This window comes from Dermacentor andersoni, chromosome 8 (genome assembly GCF_023375885.2).
Source record: "Dermacentor andersoni chromosome 8, qqDerAnde1_hic_scaffold, whole genome shotgun sequence".
In the NCBI taxonomy this organism is placed as follows: Eukaryota; Metazoa; Arthropoda; class Arachnida; order Ixodida; family Ixodidae; genus Dermacentor; species Dermacentor andersoni.
The window spans coordinates 63,007,060-63,029,498 of NC_092821.1; the positions used below are offsets into that span (position 1 = coordinate 63,007,060).

The window sequence follows — 22,439 nt, forward strand, 5'->3', positions numbered from 1 at the left end:
AAGGGTACTCATTGACGGCATTGTCTGTGTTGTTGAATTTTTCTTGCTCCCTTCATGTTCGCAAGACATCATTCTCGCCTGGGTTAAAACACGTTGGCGGGATAGTTGGTTAGAATCCATGGTAGTGTGTATAAGCGCGACTGGACGAGGACGAAGAAAGAAACAGATACACAGACACAGCGCTTCACTTTCAACTATAGATTTTATTTTCGTACGCATCGATAAATATATACCGTGCGAGCGGAAACAAACGTAGCAACAAAAAAGGACATTGAGTGGTGCATTTCGTTGAACCGAACACGTGTGCGAGGCAAGGGAAAAAAACATGTACTACAATGGTAACGAAGATAAACCAAGGAATCGTATCTCCTTTTCCGATAGTGTCACCGAAGGCTTGCTTACGCACTTCTGCTCTAATTTTGCTATCTCGTAGGCCTCTACAATCTCCCTCGTCATCCTGCTATGAGCTTTATACAGAATGGAAGTGCTTTCAAACATGGGCTTGCAGGAACAATCTCGGCAGTGAATACCCAAATGACCCGAGATTACCTTAATGAAGTTATATTGATGCTCTTTTAATCTCTCGTTGATGCATCTGCCGGTTGGACCAATATACGTTCTTCCACATGAAAGTGGGATGGCATAGACAACGTTATGAGTACAGGTTACAAATTGTTTGCGATGTTGGGTAGAACATGAGTGCCTTTTGTTATTCTCTGTGTTAACCTGTTTGCATAGCTTCCGTAGACGCTCAGGGGTAGAGAAAACCACGTCTACTCCTGATTTCGCCGCTATTATTCTGAGATTATGTGAAATAGAATGAATGTATGGTACCACAGCAACTTTCTTTGCTCTAGCATTGGTACTGCTTGCATTCGACGCGTTTTTGCACTTCCTGCTTAAGTCCTCCGCGACAGAAGTTAGCATAGGCATCGGGTAACAGAATCTGCCAGATGCTTGGCTTGGGCGCTTGGGACTGCTTGTATCACCATGGTGCCACCATCGACTGTGCCTGGGCCGAAGTCACACTTTTCTGCTTGCTGATTCCCCGTTGCCTGACCCTCCAGGAATCAAAACCGCCAAGCTCACGGTTGTATCACATACTGACAAAACACCCGGAATGTCGGTTTTGTGCACGTCTCTTGCTCTATTGGGCGAGACGTTCAAAGATTTTTACACCATCACTCATTTTTCTGCGTCGCAAAGCTCTACCTCTCCCGTTTGCTGTCCGCAACACTTTATCTGGATCATCCGCTATGCTTGTGTGTAATCCGTCTCAATACGTTATGATCTTACTGAGCGGAAGATCCCTAGATCATGTTCAATTCCTTGACCTGCTTCACAATCTCGATACTTCCAATGACACAACTTGTTATCAGCTCGACGCCCTCAATTCTCCGGTGCTGTGCATATCGCCATTATCATCATCAATGCCGTTGTCGTAGGACGTCCTTGGATATGTATTGGACGCCGATCTACCACCTCCGTATCACTATCGAGTCCTCGCGCTTCTTCAGATTTTTCGCTCGTCTTTTGGTCGCGACCAACCATCCCTGGGCGTGCAGCGACCGTCCCTCACAGCGTCCGCAGTCGTTCCCATCCTCCATTACGCCAGCGACCACACCAGGTGTCGACAGCCGACAAATAATTAACGAGCAAGTAAACGATGCTGTCCCGTAGCATCCTTCCTGGAGTTCTTCGGCGTCTCCTGTAGTAGTGGATCGCCGCGGACTCAATAAGATCACTCATAAAGGTATATATGCGCTTCCTCGGATCGATGACGCCTTCGACTCCTTACAAGGCGTCTTTGGATCTTTGCTCCGGCTATTGGCAAGTGCTGATCGCCGGAAATGACTGTGAGAAGACAGCTTTCGTTACGCCCGGCGGCTCGTACGAATTTACCGTAATGCCATTTGGTCTATGCAACGAGCCCCGGACACCAACATTGGTAACTACAAGTGGAGAATATGTATGACTTCGTTGATGACATCGTCCTGCTTTCGCTAGATTTCCCGATGAGCCTCGTTCACTTCCATGAGATACTGACCTGCTTCATTTCTGCCGCCATCCAACTCAACATCAAAAAGTGCCGTTTTGTTGCCCACAAGTCAACAATGTTGGGGCATGTTGTACCGAAGGACGGTGTGTTCCTGACCAAGCCAAGCTTCGCACGATTGCAGATGCCTGCTACTCTTAAGGCACTGCGTAGTTCAATGGGGCGCTGCTCTTATTTTCGACGTTTTGTGCGCAATTTTGCAGCTATCATCACACCCCTCAGCAATTTACTTACCACTAGCAACGGCTTCTTCATGTGGTCACCTTCGTGTGACGAAGCCTTCAAGCAACTACGCCGCGTACTTCGCCACCGATTCTTCGACACTACGATCCCGAAGCGCCTACAGAACTACAGACGGATGCCAGCGGCGTCTGACTTGACGCAGTCCTGGCAGAAAGCATAGACGGCTACGACGAGTACGCCGTACTTTAAAGAAGTCGGAAGCCAACTACTCTGTAAAATAAAATGAGTACTTGGGCATTATTTGGGCACTCGTCAAATTTCGTTTGTATTCATATGGTAACCCTTTTGATATTGTCACCGACCACCAAGCCCTTTGCTGGCTGTCTTCATTATAGATCCGTCAGCTCGCCTAAGCTAATGGGCACTTCGCTTACAAGAATATCACATCCACGTTGTCTACCGATCGCGAAGAAAGCACTCTGTCACCGATGCGCTTTCCCGATTACCGATACCTTCTGATGTGCCTTCACTGTCTACGCCCTTCGCAGCCATATCACCCCTTAGTATCGCTGATATGCCAGACGAGCATCGTAAGGAACCCAGACGAACAGCGTAAGGAGCGTGCCTACACCACGTTTTTCGACTGGTTCCCTTGTTTCGGTGGGGTTCCAACCTCACAGCCCTGGCCTTAAACCGAACTTCTCGCATGCTATTAGGGCCTCTACCGCGTCATAATTAGTACCTCCGATGTCAACTACGTTGTCGTACCTGTGACGCTACCACCCGACCTTAGACATCGCGGATGTGAAACTGTTCATATCAGTCGGCTTCTGCTGCACTATGACCACCTGATCCTACCTACGCTGTAAGTTGCCAGGATGGCTCATTTTCTCTCCCAAGGGCCATTGTGGTAAAAAAGATTACAAAGGAAACGCTCTTGTGTCTGCCGCTGGGCGCTCTATCAGCGTTGATGTACTGCCGGCGAGACCTCGATTGTGTGAGACGTTAGCGTTTTAGAATTATTCGTCCTACCACATTACAATTAAACACGAAATAATTGCATTTCAGCTGCATTCCTTGCTCATCAACGTTACAGTACTGACACGCGTCGATGCCCTGCGTATGAAAGAACTTAATGCGTTGCGTGATGAACAACGTTCAATGAAATTGACCAGCGTCCGGCGCAGTCGGTGGCAAGATGCGTCGCGTGGCTCATGTCTTCCGTCGTCCTTCTCCTGAAAGTTTCAACAACGTACCCGCATGCTAAATTAGGTTAGTGCGAGCTCCAGCGGGTACAGCTGTTGCACCGCTCTCTTGATGTTAGCTCCTGCGCTTGTTTTCGCATAGGCATGATCTTTTTTATCGAGTAGTCATACAAACAATTCTTGAACGAGTCCCATCTTCCATCCTTGTTGGCACTTGCAAGTGTCGTGTAGGAGAACAAGGTGACTGATTTTGATCCTGTGTAAAGTGCCCCATTTGGTGTTGTAGGAGGCCCTTATTTCAGACAGGTAATCATTAGACCAACGTTAGCAAAAGATAAGTCGAACTGCTGCTCATTTCCTCCACAATGCAAGCAGCTGAGATCAGTTTGTTGCAAAACTCAACATTCCTAGATTCGACAAAGGCGTCAGGCGTTTCGCAACAAGAAAACGTACCAGAATGAGGGACTCCGGATTCCTGCAGCCGTTTAGAAGCAGGTTATCGGCGTAGAGTTGACAACGGCCTCTACATCTGTCAGTATTGTTTGAAGTTCTAGTGTGCTGACACATTTGCTTCACCGATCTGATCAGCCGCTTGACCGTGCTTCACCCAAATTTGAAGCACGGTCAACGATGAACTTCCATTTGATGTGCTCACTTGAAATGTAGTCGAGGATTTGTTCGTGTGGCATCGGTCTCCACTGTTTGCTTGCTTGCTGTTCTTGCTTGTTGTTGTTTGCTCGTTGCTTGTTGCTTGCTCTTGCTTGCTGTTCTTGAGGGTCAACGCATTGTAAAAATGCACTGTGCGGGTAGCCTTCGTCATTACACAAATTCACGGAATGAATTCAACGAATAAGTGGTTGTCATGTCCTGTAACAACTCAAGATGTACTGCTCTAGTTACGGCGGTGTGAACAAACGACGTAGACCCTTTCAAAGCTGTTTCATTGATTCGCTCACAGTGGCCCGGTGAAGCCCAGTCGATCCACTTCAAGGGGTTATGACGCGGTGACTCACACCACTCGCAAAGGCGCTTCAATTTCGATGCATGTCCTGCGTTGTAACTGATCCTCTGATGACGTCCTTCACCAATTGGCGGCCTTGCAAAATCCAATATCTCTGTCTGAGTTGTACTTATATGTCACGGACTCCATCATCAAGAAGTTGATGATTACCCTGTAGAACAAGCATCTTGCAGTACAAGTTGTCCTTCGGAAGTACAGTGGAATGCTTGGTCTCATAAGGCAACTTGCTAATTCAGAGACGACGTGAGACGCGAGCACCATCGGAATCAGCAAAACAAATGACATCTCGAAGTGGCGAATCTGTGCAAACATATTCGATTTCTTTGACGAAAGTCGTTCTCTGTACTCTCTTTATTCTTTGAGGTTCGCTGGCTAGCACCTTTCCTGTTGAGAAAACTCAGGAATAATACTTTGACACCTTATCCTATGGATTTACCATCTAATCCAGGCTGTCACATGGTTTAGGCGTGTTATGAAGTGGTAGTTTTGTATGCACAGAATTTGTTGCGACGGTGCAGCACTGACTTGAAGTACTCGAACTGAACAATCTTCAGCGTCTCTTTCAAAACTGTCAGTGGTAAGAGCGCTCTCTCGTGGCCACAGCTTTATTCTGCTGTATCTACAAGGGTCCTGACCACCACAGTTCTCTGTCGTACATCTGAGTAGCAGAAATTCGTCGTATATGCACGTCGGCAGGGTTTTTCATTTTCGGGGCAATGCCTATACGAATGAAGGCCGGTGTTGCTTTGAATTTCTGCCTCTCGACTCCGAACGAACCCTTTCTACATACTTGGATCTTCGCTCAGCCAAGACAATGCAATAATCGAGTCAGTCCAGAAATCTATCGTCTCTTTATCTTCCGCTAATTCTCTCGGGATGTAAGTCACGAGAGATAAGGAGACGAGACTGGAGACGAGACGAGGCTGCAGTGCGTCACTCTCTCGGTGTCGGTAGTTGCGGTGTAGCAGATTGCACCATAAGCTGTTCTGCTTGCGTGAGCGAAGAAGTGAAGGGTGCGTCTCATGTGCTGTCGAATGATGGGTTTGTAATAAAAACGAGGAATTTCTACCTGTCAATGTTTAAGTTGCTGACATCATTTGCATCATTCAGTAGAAATTTGTTCTCGTCACTGTTCTCAATTGATGTGGCTTTTCAAGAGCTTTTGGAAGAATATCTTCATGCGAATCGCCTACTGGTGTAAAAAATCCCAGTGGACCTAGAAGCATGATGTCGTTTTAAGAATGAATCCTTTAGAGTTCGTCCTTTGATGGACGAATTCAGTGACGTTTCCCGGGGTGAATAAAAACGTGTCGGCATCTGGGTGCCGCACTAGTCAAAGCACGTTAAATACTCCAGTGATTTGTCAAAAATGTAATCCAGGTTGGTGCATTGTATTAGCGCCGAGCATCATTGGTACTTAGATGCCCATTTGTGGAGTTTCATGGAAGCTACTCCGAACATATCATTAGCTTCAAGACGCAAACTTAGGCGCTTCCTCACTGTTTCGGTGCCAGTCAAAATCAAGTCCTTGAGCTGCTTCACCTTGTGCGGGTAGCTCGGAGCCATCTTCTCGAGACGATGCTAAATAGTCGCACTAAGAAATTGGGACTGCATGTGGGTCCAAACGTCACTTTAGTCATGCACGATATGCAAATCCTCGATAAGGACTGTCCCTAAGTCGGTAAGTTCTCCAGCCACGAGCATTGCAAGGCACTTCGATTGTTTTGGTCGGCGCGTATCTGTAAGAATGCCTTCTTCAAATCGGCGATAAAAGCGATGCGACACTTCCTAAACGGTAGAAGACCGACGAGGTCATTGGTTCAGGCCAGAAAACAAACTCTTGTGAAGGGAAACCTCGCCCTTGTTGTGAGGCGATGTGTCGAAAAGCAGTCGAAGTTTTGTACAATCGTCGCCGATGAGTGCATAGTGCGGCACGTAGTGTATAACGCCGGTAGAATCTCATGTGTTACCGCCAGTGATAGGCTCTGCCACACCATCGTTGACACACTTTCAAACGGTACTGCCATAGTCACATAGAAACTGCGGTTTGTGGCGAAGCTTTCGGATTAGCTGATGCAGATGTATGTGTGCGGTTTTTTTTTTCTGTGGTCGTCTGAAAGAATTATGGGTTTCCGTGGTAACAATACCACATTACGATTGTCTTCTACGGTGGCTGTCTACCTGGAGTACTTAAAGGCCTTGTGCTCGCTGGTCGCTTATATTTTCTTTATGCCAACTGTCTGGAGGTTCCAGTAACTTTTTAGAACGTGAGACACGTGGCTGACTTCAGTTACTACTGCATTAGGCACTGCATTTTGCAACAATGACACATAATGATAGCAATGATAGAACCGCATGCATCTTCTTCATTTAGTGTCCATCTGAGCTTCATTACGATGGCTCTCAGCCTTTGTTCCATTTTCTGCACGTTACCGTTTAGGAAGGACGTAGGACAGTTGGAAAGTGGTGACTGCCTGTAACAATATTGACGGAGCCTGCCGCTTTCGTGTCCCTTACGTCCGTTAATTGATATCCTCTGGGAGTCATCTATTGCATGACGTTTGCACGTGTAAGAGGTAGGTGCTGGTTGCATGTCTGTGCCGTATCGAGTGCGTAGGCGATTACACATTCTGAAGTGTGAACTGAGGCCACATTGAGTAGGAGCGCATCCAGGTTGACGCCAAGGCGACATTCAGTTGTTTTTTTCGCCAATTCCTGGGTGACGAAAACGCGTTGGCAGCCTCCGTTGAAAACGATCCGCGCAGGTATACGATGTCTCGTTCCTGCGGCCCATACCACACTAGCCTGCTAGGGAATACGATAGTTTTAAGGTGCAGTTCCTGTGGCTTTAGGTTGTATTGCACTTGCAATGCCTTCAAAATGGTGTTCTGGTGGAGCTTAGGGTTGCACATCGTCTGTGCATATATTGTATTGTAGGCTCCACTGCCAACTCTTCGCCGAGAATTCTTCTACATTTGGTGCTCTAGGGTGCAGCGGAAGCATCATCCTTCTGCTTTCAATAGGTACTTCGTTATCTCTACGGAGATATTGAAGCTGCAGAGTTATCTCGCGTGGACCGGTGATTTTGAGAAAAAGCATGATTTGCCGTCGCTAGGCGAGTTAGTAGTTAATGTCAAAGCTTCTGCTGCAGCGTGGTTGTGTGACATTGTGTGAGTCCCGGGAGACTACTCCCGGTACTCGACTTCCGTAGCAATGAATTTAAGCATTGAGAGAAGAATTGGCTTTCGTTGTTCATTGTTCCATCCGAATTGAACGCTGTCTTGACTTGCTTCTATCCCAGGCGCATGTTTCTGTTGTGGTATTCAAGCGTCAGGTCGTGTCGAAGGCAGCCTAAGAAGATCAGATACAGAATACAACAGTATCCGTCTTTCGACACTCTGAGCGTCTTGATGCCGCGAATATGAGACTGTACTATGTCGTTCAGTTCGTTCAGTGCAGAGGTCGGTGAATCGTGTGGCAAGCTGTAGATCCATCAAGTGATTATTGTGGTTCTGCATTATTATTTCTTGCTTAGGGAAAATTTTCAGCAGTATTTCGCGAGCATCATTGTAGCACCTCGCTGTTGTTGGTGGTACACCGATGGCGTTTGCTGCGTCACTGGTTACCGCCGATACCAAATAAATGAGCTTGTCGTGAGCGTTGCCGACGTTGACAGCTGATAAAATTGTTCCAGAACGGCGTCCAATCGGTCGGTCGACCGTCAAACTTAAATAGCTCGATCTTCGGTAGGTGGACGGCGGACTGCTAAATACGTTATCCTAGTGTCGATGTTGTCGGTGTGGTTCACGGAGCTTGGTTGAGAAGGCTTCGAAAGCGACGGTTGAGTTTAGCAGATGTGGCAGCAGCTGGATCCGTGTATCCTACTACGCGCCCATGTTCAGCCTCCGCTTCGGTGCCCATGAACAGCGGTAGTATGACAGAGGCTGTATACTTCAGGTCGGTGGGCAGAGGTCTGTTTAGGTAGTCTCAGCGCAGGCTAACCCGGCGTGGTTTCTTCAATAAGCCGTGCGAGTTGCGCACGTTCAGACTTGCGCTTGTGCATCAGTCGCTCCATACAGTGATGTCTGCTATGGATCCAGCCGAAAGTCTGTTTACTTGATCAGCGTTGGTAGGCCGTTGAGATCGGCGACGATGACCTTGTAAAATCGCCAGGGTTCTATGTACCAGCGTGTTTCGGCGCTACTTCAAGGGAATCTTGAAAGGACTCCACGCCTAACGTGATTAACAACATTTATTGACACTAAGCATCCGGCCATGTCGGTGCCTGGCCTGCTCCAAGATGCCTCGCCCCATGTTTCGTCCTCGTTTTCTTTCTTAAGAGTTTCAACAGCGTGCGTATATTGACGACGCCGGACTATGCAGTGTTCCCGGAATTGAGTGGGGGTCAGTCATTTAGACAAGCGAACGTATTGGGATCCTGGCCTCAACGCTCATCAGCCCAGAAAGGCACTCGCACTCTTCTACAGTACCCGAACGTCGGAGACCCAAGTTCCAGACTTTAGAGACGTTGCACCTGGTTTAGTGCATTTGAAAGTATTCTCTAGATCCGTATGTTCTCTTACTTTTTCTTTCATTCCCCCGTCTTACTCCCCACGTCTGGTCAGCTAACTGGATCTAGTCAAGTTAACCTTTCTGCGTTTCCTTCCTGCCTTCTTTTTCAGAACGTTACCATTAACGATGCTAACTCACCTGTGTTGCCTTCAAGACCAAGCGTGGCTCTAGAATCCGTTATAGGAAGCCTGCTGTTTAACTGCGACACAACAAGTGAATTTCCTCCCTTGTCGTCGCCACCAGCATTGTCGTTATATTCCTTACATAATTAGGTGTATGCATGCTATGTTTATGTATGCCATATATGCAAAGTAGAGGCTATGCTATTCTACTGCCAAAGCTGCTCAAACCACGTCTTACGTTGTTCACTGAATTGTTCCTCGGAATATTAAGAGTGGCAGCCCGCAAACAAATCCCATGAAATCGAACTTTGACAGTATATCGCTTATACAATAATTTTCTCGGACTATTGAACATTAAGAGTGCAAAACAATGTGTGCGCAAATCTGAAAGGGATACAATTTTACTGGGCGCCATTTTTAGGGGCAGCCTTGTGGCGCCAGTGTGAAGGCATTACAGGCGCTACTCGGTCTGTTAAAAGCTTTACGGGAACCAGCAATTGAGGCGCACCCGCATATGTCTCTTCTTCGTTAGGCAGAGCCGCACATAGAAAACCGTCCAAAGAGTGCTAACGAAACGCTAATCCTTGCTATTAGTGCTGCACCGTTCCAGAGAAAGGCCCAGTTTATTTAGTATTTATAGTAGCGGCTTACCTTATGAGATGTATTATTCTCTTTAGCTTTTTTCTGACTGCACGATGCACCAAAAATTTCTTCCAGCCTCACTACTACGGATCCCTAAATTAACCGTAATATCATTGTTACCTGGTGCATACTGTATATTAGACTTGAATGCAACCATACGCTACTTAAAGAGAAAATCTCACAGTTGATTCTGCGGCCCTCCTATGCCCCTAAGGTGAAACTGACATACTGTTTCAGAGTCTTTCTTTGCTTTTTAAGTAGACATTCAGTACACATAAAGCACATAAATAGTGTGACGTCTAACAGCAACTAAAGTAATTTCATATATTAACTTTTTAAAAGCCAGTTTCAGATTTAGAGCCCAGCTCTTAGGCGCCCGTTGCTGCCGTGAGCTTCAGAGTCAGCCTAGATGCAGACAAGCGAGCGAGCACAACAGCGAAGGATGAAAGAGCGAACGCGGAGCGTTAGAAGAAAGGCGCCAGGAGTGAATGGTGGTGGCAATTGAACGCAGCTAATTCTGTGACTTGCGCACGGGAAATTCGTGTCGTGTGGACCTACCCACCACACATTCTGTACACGTATCTGGCCACAGCCGGACCACTGAGTTCGTGCTATCGTCTGCTGTCGTCAGCTCTAGTTTGAACTTGTTTGGTTTGCTTCCTTCGACCTCGTTCGGCGCTTGTTTCGATTGTCATGGCTTGAGGCTTTTTTACAGTGACGAGTCTAATAGGAAACATCTTGACCGAAAGGTTTTCAGAGACACTGCACCATAACGAATTCTACAGGATCAGGCGGGCCTTGAATTCAAGGGCGCGAAGGCGACACCCAGTGCCTGATTATTTTTGACTTAGGAAGACGGCCACGCCGCAACAGAATAGAGCACGCCAACATTATTATGATGAGCGGCAACGACTCCGCCGTCTTCGTAAGACGTGACTCGTGTTAAGAACGAAAGACGGAGTACGTAAACACTGCACCGACATGTCAGCAGACGAAGGAAAAAGCACGCGACATCTCGCACCTACAGGCAGGAGGCTAGATTTTCGTGCTGTCACATAACTGCCGGAGTGGCTCGCCACCAGTTGGTGTGGGTGCTATGGCGCAGCGGCGGCTTACCGTCGGCGGTGTGCCGCACGCGTTTTAACACTAGTGTTTATTACGCTTTCTGCGGCCATGATCGCTCCAAAATAGTGCCAGAATAGCGCGCGTCGTCTCTTCACTGACGATGTCATCGGTAAGGCCTACGGCGAGCGCGTGAAAGCAAAGCGCTGCATCAGCGGAGATCTGTCTGTGGCGGCTGCTCTGAACAGCGGCCACGCGTCACCCGCGCTCTGCGTCTCGCGTTCTCCCGATTAGCAAGGCAGTCAAGCCACGCTTCGCTCGTTTTCAATTTGGCGCGCAACACAGATTTTCCGCGCCTGCCAATATCTCACGAAATGAAAACACGTATAGAGCTGCGCTAAAATTTCGCATTCACGCATACCGTTACTCTGTGATTTTTTTGCGCGCAAGCGTACATGCCCCGTTTCTCAAATCGGCGAGATGATCTGTGTTGCGGTGAGGGCAGTGACGGAGGAGGAAGGCGGCCTCATAATAGAAAAACAAATCACGCGCCTGTGGAAAGTAGGCAAGAGCGCGCTGAGCCACGGGAAAGCAACGCCATGTAAACTTGGGGGCGTTGAGCGAAGTTGGGACGGGGAAACGAGGCAAAGCATCGCAGAGGACGGTAGGCGGAGGCGCCTTGGGTAGACTTGCTGTGACAGTTGCTATAGGTTCTGTGTGCGCTATGGACGTGCTGGGTTCGTCTCGTGATCTAGAGGCCGAGCTCGAGCGAAAAGCAAAGAGCAGCGACGTAAGCGGCGGCAGGCCGAGCGCGAGTCGACCTCCCTCGAAGTCATAGCTAAGCGGCGGGCACGAGCTGCGAAATTCTGGCAAAAGGAACGTGCTTGCTTCGATCAGGACAGTCCAGAAGATGAAAGGCAAAATTAGAAGTATATTATCAAATTGCTTGAAATAATAAAGGCTGCGCATTTTTGTCACAGTGCCTTGCCATATTACCTAATAGGACTTTGCAATTTACAAAAACGAAAAACAGACATAACACATATAAAATAAAAATAGCCGTTGATGACACCGCCACACTTATACATAATCAAAGTATTCTTAATATTGCTACGGCACAATATGCGCGATCACGAAAGGCCAGCAGTGTGAAGACGACGACGACGATTAGAAGCTAGCGCGGGCTGTTGCCTCTTGACCAAGCGCAGCGTATTTTCCTTGTAAATATATTTGTAAATAGCTTTTCGTCTGCGTCTTCCTACGTAACATATCTGGTGGAGGTGGACGTTCCCTGTACCTCGTCACGGAGCTTCGCAGTGGACGGTACGTCGAGCCTTCCTTCATGGCTCCCGGCGACGACAACCCGACTCCGCCGGCTCCGACACCTGCTGCCACTTCGACGACCTACATCACTCTCCCCGCTCCCCGTGATCCTGGCGCATTCTCGGGCCAAGATGGGGAAGACGTCGATGACTGGATCAGCCTGTATGAACACGTCAGCCGCAATAACCGGTGGGACCCTACTATTATGCTCGCCAACGTAGTCTTTTACCTCGGTGGCACACCTCGAGTTTGGTATCGCACGCACGAAGATGAGCTCACCAGTTGGGATTCACTTAAGACACAGCTTCGAGACTTGTTCGGCAACCCCTACGGTCAACAACTTGCCGCGCAGAAGGCGCTTTCCGGCCGTGTGCAGACGTCAACAGAGCCCTATGTCACGTACATTCAGGACGTCTTGGCTCTGTGCCGCAAAGTTGACACCCACATGACTGAGTCAGACAAGGTTTCCCACATCCTCAAAGGCATTGCCGATGACGCCTTCAACTTGCTCGTTTGCAACAACGTAGCGACGGTGGATGCTGTTATAAGAGAGTGCCGCCGCCTGGAACTCGCCAAAAGCCGACGTATTGACCAGCAGTTTGCCCGTCTGCCCAACACCCCAGCGACATCTTCCTGTGCCGACGCTCCTCGTCCCAACAACACTGCCGATGTTACCAGGATCGTCCGGCGTGAGATCGAGGCCGCCTATCCGGCTGCCTTCGACTCCAGTCCCACCAACACATCTGCAGTCACGGTCTCACTGATCCAGGCAGTTGTCCGCCAGGAGTTTGAAAACATGGGTCTTCACACCATCTGCTCGGCCCATCGCCCTAATACCCGCCCGGCTTCTTCGATTTCGCCCCGTCCCGCATCTTCTTACCCACCACGTTTCCGCAACCCATCTGAATGGCGCACTGCTGACGACAAGCCTATTTGTTTCCACTGCCATCGAATCGGGCACATTTCTCGGCACTGTCGTAGTCGCTGGAGTTCCCCGAGCCGGCCTACTTATACTGCCTACTCTCGCCCCTCAGGTGGCCCTTCTCGTCCCTATGCCGCACGCTCCGATAATGCCGCCACTGATTCTCCTGCAACGAACCGCCCCTATTCTCGTTCGCCTTCGCCCCAACGACGACAATCTCGCTCTCCCCAGCCCCGTCGCGCCTATTCGCCGACTCCCTTCGGACGCCGCTCCCAGCCGGAAAACTAGACGATGCAGCGCCTCGAGGTGACGCTGCATTGCTCCCTACGCCGCCAAATCCTCTACTGACTTTGCCCACTCATCTGAACCTTCTTGACGTGCAAGTCGACGGTGTTTCTGTGTCTGCTCTCATAGACACTGGGGCGCATTTGTCCGTAATGAGCGCTGACCTTCGTAACCGGCTCAAGAAAATTATCACGCCCGCCACGACGCCTGTTGTCCGTGTCGCCGATGGCGGAACAGCCCCCGTAATTGGTATGTGTACCGCCCGCGTCTCCTTCGCCGATCGCTCAACAATCGTGCTATTCACAGTCATCGCCCACTGTCCCCACGACATCATCCTCGGCTTAGACTTCCTTTCCGCACATTCTGCTCTCATCGATTGTTCCGCCAGTACTCTCCGCCTTGACCTGCCTGTTCTGGATCCTGCTGAACCACACCCCAGTCGCCTCAGTTCCGCCGACTTCGTTCGCTTGCCACCTTCGGCACTGACCTACGTTGACCTAGTGTCATCCCCACCAGTCCCCGACGGTCACTACATCGCGGCTCCTATGCAAGACGTCCTCCTTACACATGGGATCACAGTACCCCATACAGTTTTATCTATTACGGCGAATTGCGTCTGCCTGCCAGTGGTCAACTTTGGCTTGACGACACAAGTGCTGCCACGTGGGATGTCTTTGGCCCAGCTTTGTTCATTCGAGGATCACTCAGTAGCATCCATTGCAGTAGACGACACTTCATCCGATACTCCTCTACCATCGCAGTCGGCAAATTGTACCATCGCTGACTTACGGAAAATGATTGCCCCCGACTTGCCCTCCGAGCACGCTCGTGAACTCTACCGCGTTCTGTTTTCCTACCGCGATATTTTTGACTTTAACGATCGTCCTTTAGCCCAAACTACAGCTGTCAAACATCGAATTAATACCGGCGATGCCCCTCCTATTCATCGCCGCCCGTATCGAGTGTCACCAGCTGAGCGTCAAGTTATTCACGCAGAAGTTCGCAAAATGCTTGCCAAGAACATTATTGAACCATCATATAGTCCATGGGCGTCACCTGTAGTACTGGTCAAAAAGAAGGATGGCTCATGGCGCTTTTGCGTGGATTATCGGCACCTTAACAGGGTTACCAAAAAGGACGTGTATCCCCTACCTCGGATTGATGACGCCCTTGACTGCCTCCACGGTGCTCGCTATTTCTCTTCTATTGACCTTCGCTCCGGCTACTGGCAGATTGCCGTGGACGATCTCGACCGCGAGAAGACTGCTTTTGTCACACCCGACGGTCTTTATCAATTCAAAGTGATGCCGTTCGGTCTATGTAACGCCCCTGCCACTTTTGAACGCATGATGGACTCCCTTCTTCACGGTTTCAAGTGGTCCACGTGCCTGTGCTACTTGGACGACGTTATCGTATTCTCCCCAACGTTCGCTACGCACCTCGAGCGCCTCTCAGCAGTTCTGGACGTTTTTCGGCGAGCCGGTCTGCAACTCAACGCATCGAAGTGCCAATTCGGCCGTCGCCAGATTACCGTCCTTGGACATCTCGTTGACGCGAACGGAGTGCAACCGGACCCAGGCCAGATCCATGCTGTTACGCACTTCCCTGTTCCGAAGTGTGTCAAGGATGTGCGCAGCTTCATCGGCCTTTGTTCGTACTTCCGCCGTTTCGTGAGAAATTTCGCCGCCATAGCACGACCACTAACCGACCTTTTGAAAAAAGACGCTCCTTTCCAGTGGGGCGATAACGAGGCCTCTGCATTCTCTCATCTAATCGACATTCTCACAACGCCTCCCGTTTTGGCCCATTTCGATCCTTCTGCGCCTACCGAAGTCCGTACTGATGCCAGCGGTCACGGAATTGGAGCAGTACTGGCACAACGCCAGCGTGGCCACGACCGTGTTATCGCTTACGCCAGCAGGCTCCTCTCACCCGCGGAGCGCAACTATTCCATCACTGAGCGTGAGTGTCTGGCCCTAGTTTGGGCGGTTGCGAAATTCCGCCCATACTTATATGGCCGATCCTTTTCCGTTGTCACAGACCATCACGCGCTTTGCTGGTTATGCTCACTGAAAGATCCTACAGGAAGACTTGGTCGCTGGGCCTTACGCCTCCAAGAATATTCGTATACTGTCACCTATAAATCTGGCCGACTACACAAGGACGCTGACTGCCTGTCTCGCTACCCGGTCGACGAGCCTGACGACGCCGACAGTAGTAGCCCCAACGGCATTTTCTCTGTCTCTGCCTTCGGTAACATCGCCGATGAGCAGTACCGAGACCTATCGCTGCGAGCACTTATCGAGCGTCTGCGCTCTACACCTACCGACGCATCCGTTCGCCGATATGTCCTCCAGGGTGGCATTCTGTATCGAAGGAACTTCCTCCCTGACGGCTCTGACCTTCTTCTTGTCGTGCCAAAACAGCTACGACAGACTGTGCTCTTTGAGATGCATGACGCACCCACTTCAGGACATCTTGGGGTAACCCGCACGTACGACCGCGTCCGCCGCCGCTTCTATTGGCCTGGTCTCGCTCGCTCCGTTCGACGCTATGTTGCTGCCTGTGATCCCTGCCAGCGTCGGAAGACACCTCAGGTGCTACCTGCCGGTCATCTCCAGCCGATCACCGTCCCTGTGGAACCGTTCTTTCGTGTTGGATTAGACCTGCTCGGTCCCTTTCCCACGTCATCTTCTGGGAACAAATGGGTAGCCGTCGCGACTGATTACGCCACCCGATACGCTATCACTCGGGCTCTCCCTACCAGCTGCGCCACTGACGTCGCGGACTTTCTCTTGCGTGACATTATCTTGCTTCATGGCGCCCCGCGACAGCTGCTTACTGACCGTGGTCGAAACTTCCTCTCGAAAGTTATCGCTGACATTGTGCGTTCCTGCTCCATTCAACACAAACTGACTACTTCATACCATCCTCAAACCAATGGCCTGACAGAGCGGTTAAACCGTACTCTTACCGATATGCTGGCCAAGTACGTTTCCAAGGACCACCACGACTGGGACATTGCCCTTCCTTACGTAACATTTGCGTACAATTCTTCCCGGCACGACACCGCCGGATTTTCTCCCTTTTATCTACTGTACGGTCGCGAACCTACCTTGCCCCTAGACACGGCACTTCCTCCTGCTGCGGTCTCAACAAGCGAGTATGCGCGCGACGCCATCGCCCTCGCTGACCATGCACGCCAGCTTGCCCGTGCTCGACTGACGGCCTCACAGACCACTCAGCAGTGTCAGTACAACGCCCGCCATCGTGACGTACAGTTTTCACCTGGTGCGCTCGTGCTCCTGTGGTCGCCCTCTCGTCACGTCGGACTTTCAGAGAAGCTCCTTTCGCGATACACAGGGCCCTACCGCGTGCTGCGCCAGGTGACGCCTGTGACTTACGAAATTGCTCCTGTGGCCTCAACCTCGTCCTCTCCTGTGGCATCTAGTGATGTCGTACACGTCAGTAGGCTCAAGGCCTACTACACTGCTTCCGAGTCCGATCTTTAGTCGCTCCGGGACGGCGCTTTTGCAGCCGGGGGTAGTGCTACGGCACAATATGCGCGATCACGAAAGGCCAGCAGTGTGAAGACGACGACGACGATTAGAAGCTAGCGCGGGCTGTTGCCTCTTGGCCAAGCGCAGCGTATTTTCCTTGTAAATATATTTGTACATAGCTTTTCGTCTGCGTCTTCCTACGTAACAATATTATCGACGCAATGTACAAAAAGGGAATAGCATAGATACGTGTGCGCGTAATCCGCGTTCACGAAGTGAAGCGTCGCTGTAATTTTTTGTGCGTCGACCACTGGCTTGTTTGTCGCTCCTGGCGCCTAAGATGTGAGTGTCGCCCTTGTGTCCCGCGATCCAAAAGTCGAAATTTCAATGAATGTGAAAGAAGCTGAAGCATCTATCCCGGCTTCTCGACGTTCCTCTTCACCAGGGCCCGAAGGCATATATGCTGCTCTAGCCCATCTTGGTCAATCGGATAGGCGAGAGCTGTTAAATTATTACAGCAGCTCATGGTGTCATGGTATTCTTCCTCAGCAATGGAAGATATGTCGGTTCCTACCGCTACTCAAACTAGGAAAGTCCTCTTTAGACTTGACATCATATCACCCTACTGCCCTGGTGTGCTGCATAAAAAAAATAACAGAAAAGGTTATCCTTACGCCCCTAAATTGCCATTTTGAACGCCACAATGTGCATCCTGACAAGATGACAAACTTTCGGGGATGCAGGTCGTCAATAGACAATGTTGCTGACCTCACAACCTGCATACAACAACGAAAATGCCTCAAGCGCACATTAATGGCGCGCTTTCTTGATTTGAAAGAGGTGTGTGATGCTGTCACACATGAACTGATTCTCGAGCCATTGGCGGCTGCTGGTATCGGTGGCCAAATTTTTCAGTTGATCTGGGACTATTTGACGAGAAAAGCCTTCTGTATGCAGGCCATAGGTGTGCCCACTGCCAACTGTTGCAACATACGATGACATCCGACTGCTCTGAACATTCCGCCCTATTCTTTAATGAGCTATGGTTGACCTTGCTGAAATATTGCCTAAGACAATTCACCTGTCAGTGTAGGCTGACGATATCTGTCTTTGGGCATTTCCGGTTACTCGTATTCAAATGCGAGCAAGAAATCCCCTGCCAGCACCACACCTTGTTCGTATTTCCACAAACAAGGCCTAAATGTGTCCTTCAAAAAATGCGCGTTACTCGCGTTTACGCCGGGCCATCACATACCAGAAGTCTCAACATTTCTCAGGCGTGATTATTGACAGAGAGCGTTCATGGAACCCCCACTGCATCTACCTCAAGCAGGGACGAATTTCGATTCTTCATATAATGAAGCTCGTGTCCGGAAAAACCTGGGGCACGCATGCACGGTCCAGGCTGCGGCTGTACAGAGCACTGTTTCTGGACTTTTTACAGTACATCTTAGTGGTGTTGGTGAACACATGCAAAACATACTTTCGCAACCTTGCAAGTTGGAAACGCTAGGCTCTTCGGACATGTAATGGACTACTAGCATGCGCTTCCACTCATGCAGTGATGATGATTGCTAGAGACTATTTAATTGCAACATACATCGCAGTTGACAACGCAAGAACACACATTCGATATTTGTGTCGCATAACCAGTCACTTTACCGTAATAGTTCTGCAGAAACCCGCAAGTTGGAGAAAGGTGATTAATAAAAAGAAAATCAGACATCCACCAAATCGTAGCAATTGCTACAATGTCTGATCTTCCCTTTATTAACCACTCACTATATTGCTCATTTGCCGGCGCAAGGACCTCAAGCCACATTTTCCAAACTTCCTGTGACACATCGGCTGCCTTCCCTGAAGATTTACAGCAGTATCAAGACCACTGTTTTCCCTGTGGTGCTAACGATAGCGACAAGTACACCTCACAATTACGGGAATAACGAAGAAGACTTGTCATTGCACTGGGGCCCTACGACAGTTTGCATTTTCATTACGCAACGAGGCATACGCACAAAGAACGCACATTTACACCGACGGCTCTGTCTCAGCCACCAGCACAGCACGCGCGGTTATCATTCCAGCCTAACGGGTCACAATGAAGCTCAACGTGTCCCACCTAATGACCTCTACGGCAGCAGAACTTGCCGCCCTACGTGCTGTTGGTGATTACATCACACTAACAAAACTTTGAAACTAGGCCTTTTTGTGCGACATCAAGGCAGCGCTTCAGAGTCTGCAGGCAGGCTTACGACGCAAGATACGTGAGCAACTGGTTTTTGAGGCTATAAAAGTTAGAAACTGGTTTTGAGGCTAGAAACCTCCTAAACCAACATCACATCATCTGACGATGGCTTCCGTGGTACTGTTGCGTCGTCGGTAATGACCTCGCTCATGATGCGCTCAGTCAACCCACAAGAATCCCTGAGAGTTCCTATGCCTTTATCAAGGACAGACGCCGCGAAGAGTCTTAGTTCACACGCTGAAATCAAGACTGAAGCTTGTTGGGACACCACGAATTTCCCGAGCCGCAATCTCTACCGGCTGTATCCTACATTGTAGCTGCAGATTCCATCGCAGTTCTCCAGCCGTGGTGCAACGTCACTTTGCGACTTCTGGTTAGGGGTGACGTTTACGAAAGACAACTCGTTCGTTAATGCGATTTCCGGCACAACTGTCTGTGACAATCGAGCACGTGCTTTGTTTTTCAAATTTTTAGTCATCGAAATGAAAGCTCGTTTTTGGAGTGTGTTAAACAATTAGACAGCCGACCACATTCGGACAGATTCCTCGACCATAACTACACACGTCGCAGGCTTGGAAAGCGACGCGGGCATTGCTACGGCTGTCATCAGTGACTGGTTATGAGCGTCTATTGATGAAAAACCGCACGTGTTCACACGAGACCACTTTCTTCCCTCCCTCTCATTCCTTCCTAGTGATCAGTTAAACCTCGCAGCCCGTCTAGGATAACAAACCGGACGTGTGTCCCGTTGACCTCCCTACCTTTCCTTGCTTCTGTTCCTCCTCTTGCTTCACTAATCCAGTGATTGAAGTTGCCTGCTTTGGTCACTGTAGGCTAGTGAACGGTTTCGTCGGTCACTAATGAATTCGTGGTGGCCGTTCAAGCGTCGTCATTCGAGCTTCTGCATCTTGCTCTAGTCATGCTGTTACCGTCACGCCTTTTGCTCCGGCACAGTAGTCCAAATTGTTTCATAGCTTGGGCTACAAGGTATATGTATTATTGGTCGCGATTGTCTTGGTAGTTGCATCGCCGTCATTCCCACTTTAACGTCGTAGTTTGGTCATGCCATCGTCGCCCATTCGTCGTCATCCGTTGTCCTGATGCTGTCGTTTTATCATTGCCATCAGTTAACAAACGTCATTCCGTTGGGGTTTTTCAACCGTCTTCATATATCCTCCGTCGTTATACCGATGTCAATCTTTGTTTGTCATTGTATAGTAATGATACTACCGTCATACAATCGTGATTAAGCCGTCCTTTGCATGTAGTCACTCTCAGACAGTCGTTATTATGAATCCGCTGTCAATATAGTCATGTCATCGTCATCATGCAGGTTTCACGACACAGCCATTGTCACACCATTATCATGCACTCTGTCCCCATCTTGTTGTCCCCGTGCTGTGAGGCATTCGTTGTCATACCATCGTCGGGTTGCCGTCGCTGTCGTTGCAATCTCGTCATTGGAACATCGACATCCAACTCTCGTCATGGTGTGATCGTGAGCCATCGCTGTTCCTCGTCCATGAATCTATGGCAATCATGATGTGATCAATAAATAGTGACTACGCAACCACTTTCGTGCATTCGTTATTGCGTCATCCTGAGACAGACGCTACCATGCATCCGTTATTATAGCTTCGCCGCCATACCTTCGTAGTCGTGCCATCGTGATCATTTCAGCTTATTCAGGCGGTTGTCGTCATACCGTCGTTGCCACGCCATCGTCGACAAATAGTCGCTGTCATGTCGTTGCCTACATGTCGTGGTCATCATGGTGTCGCTATTACAGCATTGTCATAATTGGAAAGTCGACATGTCATTGTCGCCTTGCCATCGTTGTTAAACTTCCTTTGTCGTCTGAATGACATAATACCTTCCTGGTCTTTCCATTGCCGCTGTATCGGCGTCATGCAGCCATCAGCGTGCCACCATTGTCAAGAATGACGATCCCAAACAAGTCCCACACCGAAATGAGACAATGTCTGAGCATGTCTCATGTAGTCGAAATGTATTTCACAAAGGTAGACGGCCTGGCATGTTATTAACGTTGCATCTATAGCTAGCAGCGCGACGGCCGACGAAAGAAAGAAGTGAATGGACAGGAAACAGGCAAACCGCGCTCCTTCTTATCCATCCTGTCACTTTCTACATCAATTGTCGCGATGCTGTCCAAAGATATAGCCGAAGCAGGAAAGTCTCAGAATTACCACAAGACGTATTAAGTAAACACGACTTAAGCAGTACAGTCTGTCTCTACATTACTCGAATGCTATTTGTTTTACTGACAACAGTCATCACGAGACGAATTGTGCCTTTTTTGTTCTACAGTCGCTTCACCCGTATTTCACGCAAAATAAGCCTTGCAGAACCCTGTCGAACCAGTTTATAAGACCCTGCCTTCTAACATGAAGACGTGGGTTGTGCGCGGACTGAGAAAAAAGGCCGATACCCTTTAATTATTTTATCGTCTTTGTCTTGTATACGAGTCCTAGGGAGGGTATGGCTGGAGACGCCGATGAGCACTCTCATACTCTCTTGGACCACAACTCTCTTAATTAATAAAGGTACTCACGTTCTCATATCAGTAACGATATCAAATGTAAAATTGTAATGTGTTCTCCTTAAGAACTCCTTTTTGTAAGCAAAACATCCCGCAGGTCTTCCTCGGTAGTATTCTGAATAACTTTGGGCGTATATCCAAATTCGGTGAGGGGAACTCAGCATCTGAAACAGAGCATACTTACTTGTCATTTCTGGAATAAGAAGCCTTGCTTTCACCCTTGTAGCAAAGACAGTGCTTAATTATGACAAGTAAATTACTTTCCGTCAACGTGAAAAGATTTACTAAAAAAGAGGGGAAGACTAATAAATTTGAAGCTGTAGACGTTAACAACTTGTAGTTTAACAACTTGATAACAACATGCTGCGGAAACCCGCAAGGTGGAGAGAAGTAATGAATAAAGGGAAAATCAGACATCCACCAGTTCGTAGCAATTGCTACAAAGGAAACCCATACGGGTTCCTCGAAGGAAAAGCCTCTTGGTTGAAGAAAAATTCGTCCTGGTCCAGGGCCTTGCGGGTTTCCGCAGGACTACTACGTCAAACTCTTGCCTTTGCTTCGTGTTGTCGACAAATTCGACTTCGCCCTGCCATCTGCTAGCCGCCTGGTTAGCTCAGATAGTAGAGCGGCTGCCCCGGAAAGGCGGTGATCCCGGGTTCGAGTCCTGGACCAGGACGAATTTTTCTTCACCCAACAGGCCAGACGTCCCTGAAAGGCCATGATACAAGCCCTAACCACAAA

General features: G+C 49.2%; 1 protein-coding gene across 4 annotated transcripts in view; it reads right to left on the minus strand.

The window, feature by feature from the left end:
- LOC126526313 (uncharacterized) overlaps positions 1–22,439 on the minus strand; it is a 253,101-nt gene that overhangs the window by 74,705 nt on the left and 155,957 nt on the right. For all 4 annotated transcript variants that reach the window (XR_011896005.1, XR_011896004.1, XR_011896003.1 and 1 more), the window contains exon 8: positions 21,711–21,862. The gene's annotated coding sequence lies outside the window, so the exon portion shown is untranslated. The remainder of the gene's footprint in view (positions 1–21,710; positions 21,863–22,439) is intronic.